Consider the following 12,529-nt stretch of genomic DNA (forward strand, 5'->3'; position numbering starts at 1 on the left):
ATTGAAGCTGAGAGATGTTGAGGAGGTAGAATTGATGAGATTAGCAAAGTAACCATAGGTATGCTGAGGTAGAGAGTAGACCTGGAAGGCCTGTTTCTGAAAAAAATTGCATTTGAGCTAAAGCCTGAAAACAGCCAACAATGTTAAGAGGCAGAAACGAGGAGAGAGGATGCCAGGCCTGGGGGAAGACCGGGGCAAAGGCACAAAGATGGGAGACAGAGCATCGTGTTCAAGTACAGTGAGCAGGCTGGCATTGGTGGACCACAGAGTATGTATAGGGGAGCAAACTGTGAGAAGAGTGGGTAGGAAGAGGACAGGTTGTAAAGAGCTTTAAATGCCAAAGAGAGGATTTAAAATTTGGTCCTGGAGGTAGAAGGAAAACAAGGAGCCAGGAGGTGACATGGTCAGACTTAGGCTTTATTTAGGAAAACCATTCTGGCAGCTATGGATGAATGGGACTGAATTTCTGCTTTGTTCTGTGGCACTTCTGTTCTCTTGGTTATTTTACATATTTGAAGCCTTATCTGGATTCAAAGCACTTTATAATGTAGTTTCTGATTAAAACCTGAAATAGGGAAAACTAAGATACAAAAGAGTAGACATATAATCCAAGCTAATTCAATTTCCTTCTGTTATAAGGCCAATCGGGGTACTTTCTGGGATCTGTAACAGCAAGGTCAGTCAGGGACAACCTTTATCTTACATTGCCCTGTCAAAAAGAGTCCATTATGATTTCTAAGCCCTTTCATGTGGATAACTAGACTTGATATAAGTAATAACTCTTTTTCCAAGGCTTTTGAGTCCTTATGTCTGGATACCCTTGGCTTCTTAGCATTCCTTTAACCTATATAATTGTATGATTGGTAAGGAATGAAACGGAAGAAGGGCACTGTTTGACTGGCATAGGACCTGCCCCCTTGAGACTATTTTGTCTCGCTCAGGAATCCCTCCCCATGGCAGGTTGCTATTAGACCTAGCCATGAGAGCTATCAAAAGAATAATAGAGGATCAAAGATCTCACTTGCAGCAAATTATAGAGGAAAAGGGGAATGACCTGAAAGATTAGCAACTGGTCTGTAATTTAGGGTCTTTTTCAGTTGCCTGGGACACTTATTCATGGTCTTGTTAGTGGTAAATGTCAGTAGTAGAACTTGAACCCAGGTCTTCCTGACTCCAAGATTGTCCCTTTATTTACCATGTCACACTGCCTTCTGGTGGATTCCTAGGCTTATCTATCTGTCCTGACTGGATCTCATTAAAGAGGGCCTTTAGTGTCTCCTGGCTTGGTGTGCTTCAGAAAATGTTGTCCATCATCAAGAATCCCTGCAAAACCTCATCACCTTGGGGCAGCTAGGTGGCCCAGTGGATAGAGCACCGGCCCTGGATTCAGGAGGACATAAGTTCAAATCCGGCCTCAGACACATAACACTTACTAGCTGTGTGACCCTGGGCAAGTCACTTAACCCCATTGATTAGCCAAAAAAAAGACCTCATCAGCTGTAGGGAATTCCTTCTCCATTTGAACCTTCTCCAGTAGCAAACACCTTTGTCTCCCTGTTTGATGTTGATGACCAGGGTAGTGTTGAACAAAGTAATTTCTGTGGTTTCTTCTATCAGGATTCTTAGTATATGCATGGGAGACACCTTGCTAGAAGAGAGATTTTAAGACTATATTCTTCAGGAAGTTAAATACTTTGTTTTTGTAGTTGTTCTGTAATCAATAAACAGTAAATACAGTGGAAATTTGCATTTCTATACTTTCCATCCATTTGTGTGACTGGAAATGTGATTTGTAGTAGAAAGGCATTTGCAAAGGAATCTGCCTGTTCCTTTCTTATGTTTTCATCAAGGATACCTATGATAACTGTGTCATTCTCAATGTCATTTTATAGGGATGAGAAAGGAGGCATATTGATTAGTGTGGCTGCCTTTTTAAAATAAGAAATAATCCTATACATGAGGTTTTTACAATAATTTTATATTTTCCACTTTAGATATCTTTAAATATGATCCTTCAGAGCTTTGAGAATTATGTTTTCTCTAGCTTGGATTTCATGTGTGTGTACTTGGTCTAGTCCAGTCATTCTTTCCAGACTTCATCTTCTTAACTGTCATTTCCATTTCGTCAAATGGGGCAATATGGTCTTAGAGTCCAAATGTGGTAGTTCTATTGTTAATCATTCAGAAACCCTGAAAAGTCGGATCCATTTTCTATCAATTTGCTTTCTTTATTCAAGTTTCATTTATAAATTCGGTAGGGATGGTTTCACTTAGGTCTCACACTAAACTTTCCATAGACTTATATCCTTTCATTGTTTTGGGCTGGTTTGGTTTTGTTTTGTTTTGCTTTTTTGATAACGGTGCTGCTTGTAATGTTCCACAATTACCTTGGGTAATCTTTTGCAAATAAATTTGTACTCTAATTTCATGCTACCCTTTGGCTATCATGTCTTTTTACTTGACAAGTTGATCAGATTTGTTGCTGGATAAGGAAGTTTCTAGGTTCTTTGGGCCCCCTCATTGTGTTAACTACATTGGTTAATCTGAATGAAATGGTGACAATTAGAGTTAATGAGTTCAGACATTTCTCTTTTTTGTGGTGTCAGTGACTGGTTTGAATAGGTCAGATTTGAGTTGTAATTGCTGCTGCTGCTGCTGCCATTGCTGTTCTTTCGTTCTTGAAGAGGACTATGACATCAGGGAGGTGATGCCATGACATGCAAATGAATTGGATTTGAGTGAGAGAGGGCTGTGCAAAGTCACCAGCCTCACTTTTGAGTTGTAATTGAATGTAATCTATATCTTTATCCCTTCTTCTTATTCATTCACTTACTTTTCTCTTTTCTCTGAGTCTTTACATATTTGATTCAGAAATGACTCCCACATCAGTAACCCGTTTTTCCATCTGTTAAGATGTTGTCAATTCCATTTTTTGAGATTTTTTTTTGTGGTGTATGCCATGTCAAATGCCTTCTGCTTCCTTTCTTGAGATATTCATTACTTACATCAGGCTTAAGGCTTCTAAATAGTCTATGAAACTTTGACTTCTTTCATTTCTTAGCCCTGAACTGTATTTTCCCAATGCATTTTTCTCGACCCTCCCCATATCCACCTTTGCATTGAAGTCACCAGGTATCAATATATACATTGACTTGGTTTAAAGCATCTTCCTGAATTCTTTTTGAATTTCTTTCTTTCCTCATTATCTCTGACAAATATTAGTATACAATATGGATCATAGGTGTAGCTATGTAATGTGTTCCAATATACCAGAAGCTCCTGGAATTTGGAGTCTTCCAGATTTGGAGGAAGTTTTTCCGATCTATGGGGAACCCTGGTTGTTGCAGAAACCCCCACCACTGATACTCTTCTATCCTCCATTTCCTACTCACTTCCCCTTTGCTGCTTCCAGAAGGCTTAGGTGTAGGAAAGAGAAAGAGATTAATCAATGACTTGGTCACACCACAGCCTGGGACCACTCTACCATTGTCTTCCAGACACTCTCCACAGTTCTGCCTTGCCTACTCTGATAGCCCTTGCCCTTGGAGGAGTCCAGTTCTTTTCAGAATTAGATGTGCTTTCCATCCTTCTCATTATAACCTCCAGAAGACCCCCACCCCTTCCTCTTTGACTCCCTTGCACATTTTGTTTTCTGTGGGCCTGCCCATATACATGACTCTGCTATTCTGGCTGATATAGGTATGGAAAGCAAAAAAAATTAAAACATTAAATGTTAAAAAGGATCTGTTTCTACTGGTCACCAGTCCTCGAATTCTGTTGTTGGCCATTCTCAATGTGTGCTGTTAGCAGATCAGGTTCCCGTTGGAAATATGCCTTTGCAGCCAAGAGGCTAAGGTTGAAAAGGTTGTTTTGCCTTTTAGGATAAGGGGAAAGGTTTGATTAAATGGATCCCTTTGCAAAGTTTGTATTGTTTTAGGTAAAGTAGTTGTCAATTAAAAAATAATCAGTTTAGTTAAGTTTTGTTTCTTTGGCCTGTTTGTTGACTGAATATAATGTTTATGATTGGATATTCAGTAAATTTTCACCTTAAAAAAATTTAATTAATTCCCTAAGTGTCGATCCAAATATAATATGCTGCATGTGGCTATGTTTTGGATACAGTTTGACAGGCTTTGTCTATTAGCTCAAGATAAGCCTGACTAAATGCAGGCTGACCACAGGGTGATGAATTATTTGGCCAGAGTAACCCAGGAAACAAAGCTTCACATTGTGACAGGCTTGAAGTAATGTGTCAGGGTTCTTGCTTAGTTCACCTCAACAAATATTTTTGAGCATCTACTATATGTAAGGCCGAGGGGGATTTGAATATGGATTGAGTGCAGTCCCTACTCTCCGTAGCCTCTAGTCTGGTCAGAGAAGATCAACCTTCTGGAGAGGCAGAGCCAAGAGGGCAGAGTGAAAGCAGTGACTGGCTTGAGCTCTCCCCCAAACCCCCTCATATATCTATAAAAAAAGGGCTCTAAACAAATTCTGAAGCAGCAGAACCCACAAAAAGACAGAGTGAAGCGAATTTCCAGCCCAAGACAGTCTTGATGATTGATTGGAAAGGTGCATCATGCCAGGTGGGGAGAAGAGCGCAGTGCGGCATGGGCGTGCAGGCTGCAGCGAACCTGGAGCAGGCCTCAGAGGACTGAATCTCGGGCAGCTGTGGTGGCTTCCAGACCTCTCAACCCACAAACACAAAGACAACATAGAAGGTCAGTGGGAAAAGTCTCTTTCTGCAGTGAGAGAGGAGCTAGGTCTCAGAGCGCAGAGCAGGGTCGCTGGGGCGGTGGCTGCATCCTGAGCTTCCAGCCCACAGACTGAGGGGGAATCAAGTGGCTGATCAGAGGGGGATTGCAGGGATGTCTTTGCCAGTGCTGAGGCAGGAATCTCTTGTTTTGCCCTTGCTTGGATCTGGGTCACAGTTCTGGGCGGCAGTCTTGGGGCGAGGAGGAGTGTTGGTGTGGTGGAGCTTGTAGTGGCAGTGGAGAGTAGACCTTTCTTACAGTTCCAGAACAGAAAGGAGTGCTTGTGGTCACTAATAGACCACAGCACAGGCCAGGAAAGGAGTTAACACCTCGCCCCTTATCATACCACCTTGCAAGAACTGAAAACTTACAGGTCCCTACAGGTATCTCTGAAAACAGCTGTGTAAATCTCCAAAGCTTGGGACAGTACATTCTCCACATTGGAAGCAGACTCTTACCTTAACAAAGAGTTTAAAACTCAAGTAATTGGCTAGGATCATGAGCAAGCAGCGCAAAAAGAGTCAGACTATATTATCTTACTTTGGTAACAAAGAAGATCAAAACATACAATTTTAGAAGACAACAAAGTCAAAGCTCCTACATCCAAAGCCTCCAAGAAAAATATGAATCAGTTCCAGGCCTTGGAAGAGCTCAAAAGGGATTTTGAGAAGCAAGTAAGAGAAGTAGAGGAAAAACTGGGAAGAGAAATGAGAGTGATGCAAGAAAATCACGAAAAACAAGTCAACAGCTTGCTAAAGGAGACCCCCAGAAATACTGAAGAAAATAACACCTTAAAAAATAGCCTAACCCAAATGGCAAAAGAAGTCCAAAAAGCCAATGAGGAGAAGAATGCCCTAAAAAGAAAAATTGTCCAAATGGAAAAGGAAGTCCAAAAGATTACTGAAGAACATACTTCCTTAAAAATTAGACTAGAGCAATTGGAAGCTAATGACTTTATGAGAAATCAAGACACTGTAAAACAAATCCAAAAGAATGAAAAAATAGAAGACAATGTGAAATATCTCATTGGAAAAACAACTGAAAATAGATCCAGGAGAGAAAATTTAAAAATTATTGGACTGTCTGAAAGCCATGGTCAAAAAAAGAGCCTAGACATCATCTTTCAAAAAATTATCAAGGAAAACTGCCCTGATATTTTAGAACCAGAGGGCTAAATAGAAATTGAAAGAATCCACCAATCTCCTGCTGAAAGAGATCCCCAAAGGAAAACTCCTAGGAATATTGTAGCCAAATTCCAGAGTTCTCAGGTCAAGGAGAAAATATTACGAGCTGCCAGAAAGATAAACCTTGTGCACAGATAACCTTGATATAAATTATAATGTGAAAGGTCATAAAGATATAAACAAAATACTATAAGAATTCAAAGGTTGGAGGGAACCAATGTTGATTAGAGTAGGTGGATCAACAAAGAAGCCTGTGTAGGGGGCAGTAGCATTTGAGATGAACCTACAAACTTGGGTAAGATTTCCACTATGGGCATTTTGGAAGTACTCCAAGAGCAGGGAATATTCTGAGCACAGACACAGAGATGGCAAAATGCAGGATGTATTTGTGGACCAGTAGTACTCATAGGTTGGAAGGAGTGCTACAAACATATGAATTCATATTATTGTCATCATCAGGGTTATAGTTACAATTGCAGTAACAGTAGAAGTTGTGATGGTGGTGATGGTGGTGATGGTGGTGGTAGTGGTGGTAGTAGTAGTAGTAGTAATATTGAGGCATCTGGGAGGCACAGTAGATAGAGTGCTAGGCCTAAAGTCAAGATAAACCCGCTTCATACATTTCCTAGCTATGTGAACCCTGGATATGTCATTTATCCTCTGCCTCAGTTTCCTCATCTATATAATGGGGATAATACTAATAATGCCTACCTCTCAGGGTTGTTGTGAGGATTAAATGAGATGATATTTGTAAAATGCTCAGCATGGTACCAGGCACATAGTAAATGTTTTTTGTTTGTTTGTTTGTTTTCTAAGGCAATTGGGGTTAAGTAACTTGGCCAAGGCCACACAGCTAGTAAGTGTCAAGTATTTGGTCTGAGGCCAGACTTGAACTCAGGTCCTCCTGACTTCAGGGCTGGTGCTCTATCCACTGCGCCACCTAGCTGCCCTGTAAATGCTTAATAAATACTTATTTCCATAGTAGTGGTGGTGGTGATGGTGATGGTGGTGGTAGTAGTGGTGGTGGTGGTAGCTGTTGTTGAAGGCTGATTGTAGAAGGCCTTGAATATTCTTGAAAATTGACTTTTTCTGTGGTGTTTGTGATTCAGCCATGCCTGAATTAAAGATCTAGAGTTTCTGGAAAATCAGGACAAGTGGCTTTCAGGAAAGGGCATCTTTCACTGCTTGGATCCTGGTGAATAAGAGATAACATCTTTCTGAATATGACTAGCTCACTCTTGGAAAGTTTTATATTATAAATAGAGATTTATCCTGAAACAAGGATCAGTTTACTCCCTTGATTAAAACCCTTCTTGAGTGCTCCTTGGATGGTTTCCCTCAATATTCACAAAGCATTTATTCCTGAATTTTCAAGATAATCTCACTCGGTTCCGCTTCACAGGGTAAATATAATAGAGACCAAAAGTTTCATAATCCTTTAAGAATCAGGACCATGAGATATCATTTGGACCTTAGTAGATGAAAGCCCAGCTATCAAAATCTTTCAATCACTGATAGTACCTTTAATTAGGGAGTTGGGGCAGTTCCCTACAGTTTGAACAAACAAAGCATTCTATTGTTTTGAGGTAGCTAGGGCTCACATTAGATTTTACCCAGACAGTCATGGAACAAAACTCTGTGGCTTTCTGCTCCTCCTGCACCTTGTGCTCCACATGCTTCCGTACTAGGAATCCATTATTCCAAGAGACTTTTGAAAGTTGGTGCCTCTAGCTTGATCCCGTCGCTGCCCCATCGAAGCAGGCTGCATCTTGTCCTGTGTAGCCTTTGTCTGTGCTTTGTGATAAATTCCCCCGGGCTAAAGACCTACTTGTTCAGGCATCATGAGGACACTAGTGTATACGTTGGTTTGTCCAGGTCTCATTATCTAAATCCATAAATCATAGATTGAGAGTTAAAAGAGATCACAGGTTTTAGAATAGGAAGGGATCCTAACGGGTTCGGAACTCCACATCCCTCATTTTAAAGACAACGGAGCTAAGGCTAAGAGAGTTGAAGGCATTTGCTCAAGATAATGCAGCAGGGAGGTGGCTGAGGCAGGATTCTAACCCAGGTCTTCCTGGCTTGAGTTCAGCGCTTTACGAACTATACCCTGTTCTCTCATTCTTCCTAATCTAATCAGGCCACCTCCTTTCCTGGTCAGATGCATCTGGGAAGGCACTCATTTGGAAGTTCCCGCAGTGATGCAGCCCTCGTCTCATCATTGCCTATCCAGTTTACATCTCTTGTTCATGCTCTCCTACAATGTGCTGGAGACCCTTTCTTGCTTCCTTCAGATGTTATAGGGAAATCAACAGAGGATTCTGGCAGTCTACCCTCCCCCCACCTCTCGCCGTTGACCGGCCCATCTTTTCTTCCTATCATACAATTCCTTGGTAATGTCTTTTACTCCTGGTTGTCTTTGAAGTTCTCCATGCTTGCTTACATGCTCTTTTCTGATGCCTTCTTTGTGACATTCATCTTTAATTCTTTGGAGTCTGTTATAGTGTATGTTTTGCTACCATACAAAGTCACTGGTAGAAATGTTGATATCAAAAAATGGGCCTTTGTTTTTATAAGAAACTTGAGGTCATTGAAGGAATTTTGCAGTTTGCTGAAGGCAATCCTACCTTCTTTCCTTCCCTTGTTTAGCTCTGGCCCACCTCATCAAGCTGTACTATCTGTCATATGCATATACATACATGTGTGTATGTATGTGTATATATGTATATATGTGTAAACATACACACATACATAGGCACACACTGATGGGGAGACTCCACAGCTTATTTATCGAAATGCATGTTGTGCATCTAAGTATGATAGGATCACTGTATATCAGAGTCTGTGCTCCTCCCCCACATCCTCCATATAAGTTAAACTAGTTCTTTCCCTAAAAGGCAAGGAAGCTGTCCTTAAGATTTGATTGACTCAGGTGGTTAAGGCTTAAGCCATTGGTGCAGCTTCCTGGCAGCCTCTAGCCATATGGCTTCCTGGTTGCCTAATGGCAAAACAAAGACCACCCATGTAGTGCTGGGGGCCTTTAACCTTGGCGGATGTCCCAGGGCCACATGAGTCACCACACCTGCCCTGCTAACAAAATCAAGGAGTGTCAACATATAACTGAACTAAATACTACATTATCCTTGTTTAATATAATTTCTCTGTTATATATTAAGTAAACCTCCTTCCTTTAACTGTTGAGTGAACTATAAGTGTTTCATTTCATTCCAACTCTGACCCTACACTGACAGGCAATTGGCCCACCCATTGGTAAGGCCCACCCATTTTACTGGGCAATAGACATTCTTCATCCATTTGGTCTTTCCCTTGTGGATGGATGGTCAGGCAAAAGTCCTTTGATTCTTGACCTCTCTTTCTTTCTCTTTTAATCTTATTTTTAATTTATGGAATAAAACAAACATTTCCATAACATATTACAATAAAAAGATGATTATACATGAAACTGCAAATCTACTATGGACAAAAATGCTCTACACCTTAAAAAAAATCAGTACAATATCATTTGCAAACAGGAGATTCTGGAGGACCTCATCATTCACAGGAACTCCCTCTTCCATTTTGATCTCCTCTATCACACAGTGGCGAACACATTTGTCTAGTAGACATATCTTTGCTTTATGCCTCACCTGCTGTTGATGAGCAGAAGGTCATTGGAATGGGTTATTTCTGCTACTTCTTTGGAGGAATCTTGAATAAATTGTGTACACACATTTATATAATACACACACATATGTACACATATGTGTGTGCATTTGAATATGTATGTGTTTATATATATATACATATATATATATATATATATATATATATATATTTATTCACATATACACATACACACAATATTATGCTACCTCCCCGTCTATACCTCTTAGAATACCAACCTTCCTTTATATCTGAGCAGGGAACCAGTTCCCATGAAGAACTTTCACTGATCCCTCCAGATGTTAGTGCTCTTTCCTTCCTCAAATTACCTTATATTGCCTTATCTGCATACCTGTTATATGCCCCACCCCCTAGGAAAAGTCAGTCTTCTTAAAGGCAGATTTTTACTTTTGGCTAGCCAGTGCCTACTAGGTGCTTGAAATAGTAAACAAACTTAATTTCTTTTCTGCTCTAGAATCAAACTTAATTTAAAGCTATAAATTTCTATATTAGCACAGAATTATAGAACTGGAAATAAGCTTTTAACTTAACTATATGTAGACCTAACTACATAATTATATACGCATGTACACACAAGTATACATGTGCACTCCTGGGTTACTTTCCTAAACTTGCGCTTTTACTTGAAGGTTGGGTGTCCAGAGGGACAACTTGTTCTCAGGAAGGGTAACCTTGTGAGTGGATGACAGTGTAGCCCCTGAGCCCCCACTGGTGTGTTTCCCATTAACATATAGTAGACTTTGCTTTTAGCAAAGGCATTTATTTGGTAAGATGAGATAGCAGGAAAAGTTGGTATAAAATATTCCTCTCAAAAGCTTGCACTTTCCCACATATATACGTAGGTTCATGGAAAGAGTGGGTTCAGATACTTGTGGCAAAGGGGTAATTCACAACTCCTGATGCTGGAACTTATTTCTCCTTGTGTAGAGACCTTAAGAAGCTCCTTTGGGTTACAGCTCTATGCTGAGTATTCTACTTATCTGGGGTTTAAAGATATGTTCCTTCTTTGAGTCCATCTCTGCCATTTCTCTGTTAGAGATCACAGTCCCAGAAGTTACCTTCTTCTTGGGGTAATTGTCTTTCAGTATCTGTGCCTCTTTTCAGCATGCCTTTCCATTCTCAGCTTGATCTCTCATTTCCCATTAGACCAATTTCCTCTTATGACGTGGTCAGTTGGGAGGTGGGGGTGGGGAAAAGAGAGAAGATGAAATTCCCTCCCCACTCAAATGTGATTTCCTGTCAAAAGACCTTTTTTTTCCCCTCTCCACTTCTGGCTCAAATTGTAAAATTGTTGAAATCCCTTTAGCTATTTAAAGTCCCCAGAGACATTGTCAGCTCACCCATACAGCCAGTCACACAATTCCCCCTTTGACTCAATCAGAGTTTCACACCTCACAGAGGGATTACATTAAAATCTAATCACGTGTGGCTACCTACTTTACACTTTGTGATTACATTCAGTGATACCTTCTGTGATTACATTGAGATGAGATGTGAAACCCCCTTTCTTACATACATACATAAGCACGCATATAATCTACCATACTTTGGATTTTTAAAAAGCACATATATGTAGAGATGTACAGATGTGTATATTTACATAGATTTATCTATGTATGTATATAGTTATATATGTTCTTGTACATATGTACCTATATATCTATATGGGTATATGTGCATATGGGATAAGGGGGGGGTGATTCTTGGATTTTATGTAAAATAGATTATTTTTTCATCAGAAATAGCTTCTTTACCAATATTTACATATACAATTGGTACCATTTAAATACCAGCTGCTCACCAAGCTAAATAAATGTTCTCTTTTCCTATGACTATTTCAGAAGATTTATTGTCATCTCTCTATTTGCTCCACCAATGTAGAGCTCAATCCTTCTGTTATTTTGTAGGCAATTTGTTTATTTACTGCGGCCAAACAAATTAAATATATATGTATATTTCCTGATGACCAGTCTTCTTGTAATAAGCCTTTCTAAATTTATGGAAGGTAGTTCCCAGGTAACTACACAGTCTATCACTGGCTCAATACTAAAGGTTTACCTAGCTTGCTAAAGGTCTGCCATACCTTGCATTTTTCTGTCAGAGACTTTGTAAACTTCCATGTCATAATGAGACATTGCCGTAGGACTTGGGGTGGGAGGTGTTTCTTTAGCAGGCAATTCCCTCCACCATTGTGGATCTTGACACATCTGTGACAGTAGGTGGTTTTGAGAGAGTTGCCTGAGGTGCACACAGATGAAGAAAGTGACTTGCCCAGCATTCTATGACTGAAGGTAGAGGCCATATTTGAATCCCAAGATGCCATCCTACCCAACAGCCCATGCTCATTTCCCTCAGTCTAAATCTCACACCAAGCCTGTTATGCTTATTGTTCTGATTCACTGCACATCAAGGCTTAATTTACTCAAGACATTTTGTAATAGTTCAGCAAGGATTCACTTGGAATAAGCGTAAAATTACTTTCTGCTTCCTTGTAATTAATAATTACTTTTTAGAGCTGTAATCTTCTAAATTCAGGACATTCACCTTATGTTTTTTCTTGACCTTTTGACTTAACAGTTTGCTTTATTTTCTCAAAGATTGAGATCTCTTTGCAGTTAAACGGGAGCTATTTTCCATTATTTCTCTTTGTTATTTAAGGACTTTTCCATGTAGCAATGTTTTTCTTCCTCTGCTACTAATTGGGCTCACGATTTGCTGCTCTGGAGATACATTAAGTCTCAGGTGATATTTTTACAAAATAAACAACAGAAACTGATCAGAACTCAACTTAAGCAAGACTGTGAAGTGAAAATTACATGTGTATTTCAGCTACTGTCACGAAATTGCTGCAACTCTGTGTCACTATTGACATACGTATCAATGTAGTATTGTCTCCAAGAAAAATATGAG

General features: G+C 39.9%; 1 protein-coding gene across 4 annotated transcripts in view; it reads left to right on the forward strand.

The window, feature by feature from the left end:
- Positions 1 to 12,529, forward strand: part of NME7 (NME/NM23 family member 7) — a 177,985-nt gene that overhangs the window by 164,712 nt on the left and 744 nt on the right. The window lies entirely within an intron of this gene.

Source organism: Phascolarctos cinereus, unplaced genomic scaffold (genome assembly GCF_003287225.1).
Source record: "Phascolarctos cinereus isolate Bilbo 61053 unplaced genomic scaffold, phaCin_HiC Scaffold_5;HRSCAF=322, whole genome shotgun sequence".
NCBI classification, from domain to species: Eukaryota; Metazoa; Chordata; class Mammalia; order Diprotodontia; family Phascolarctidae; genus Phascolarctos; species Phascolarctos cinereus.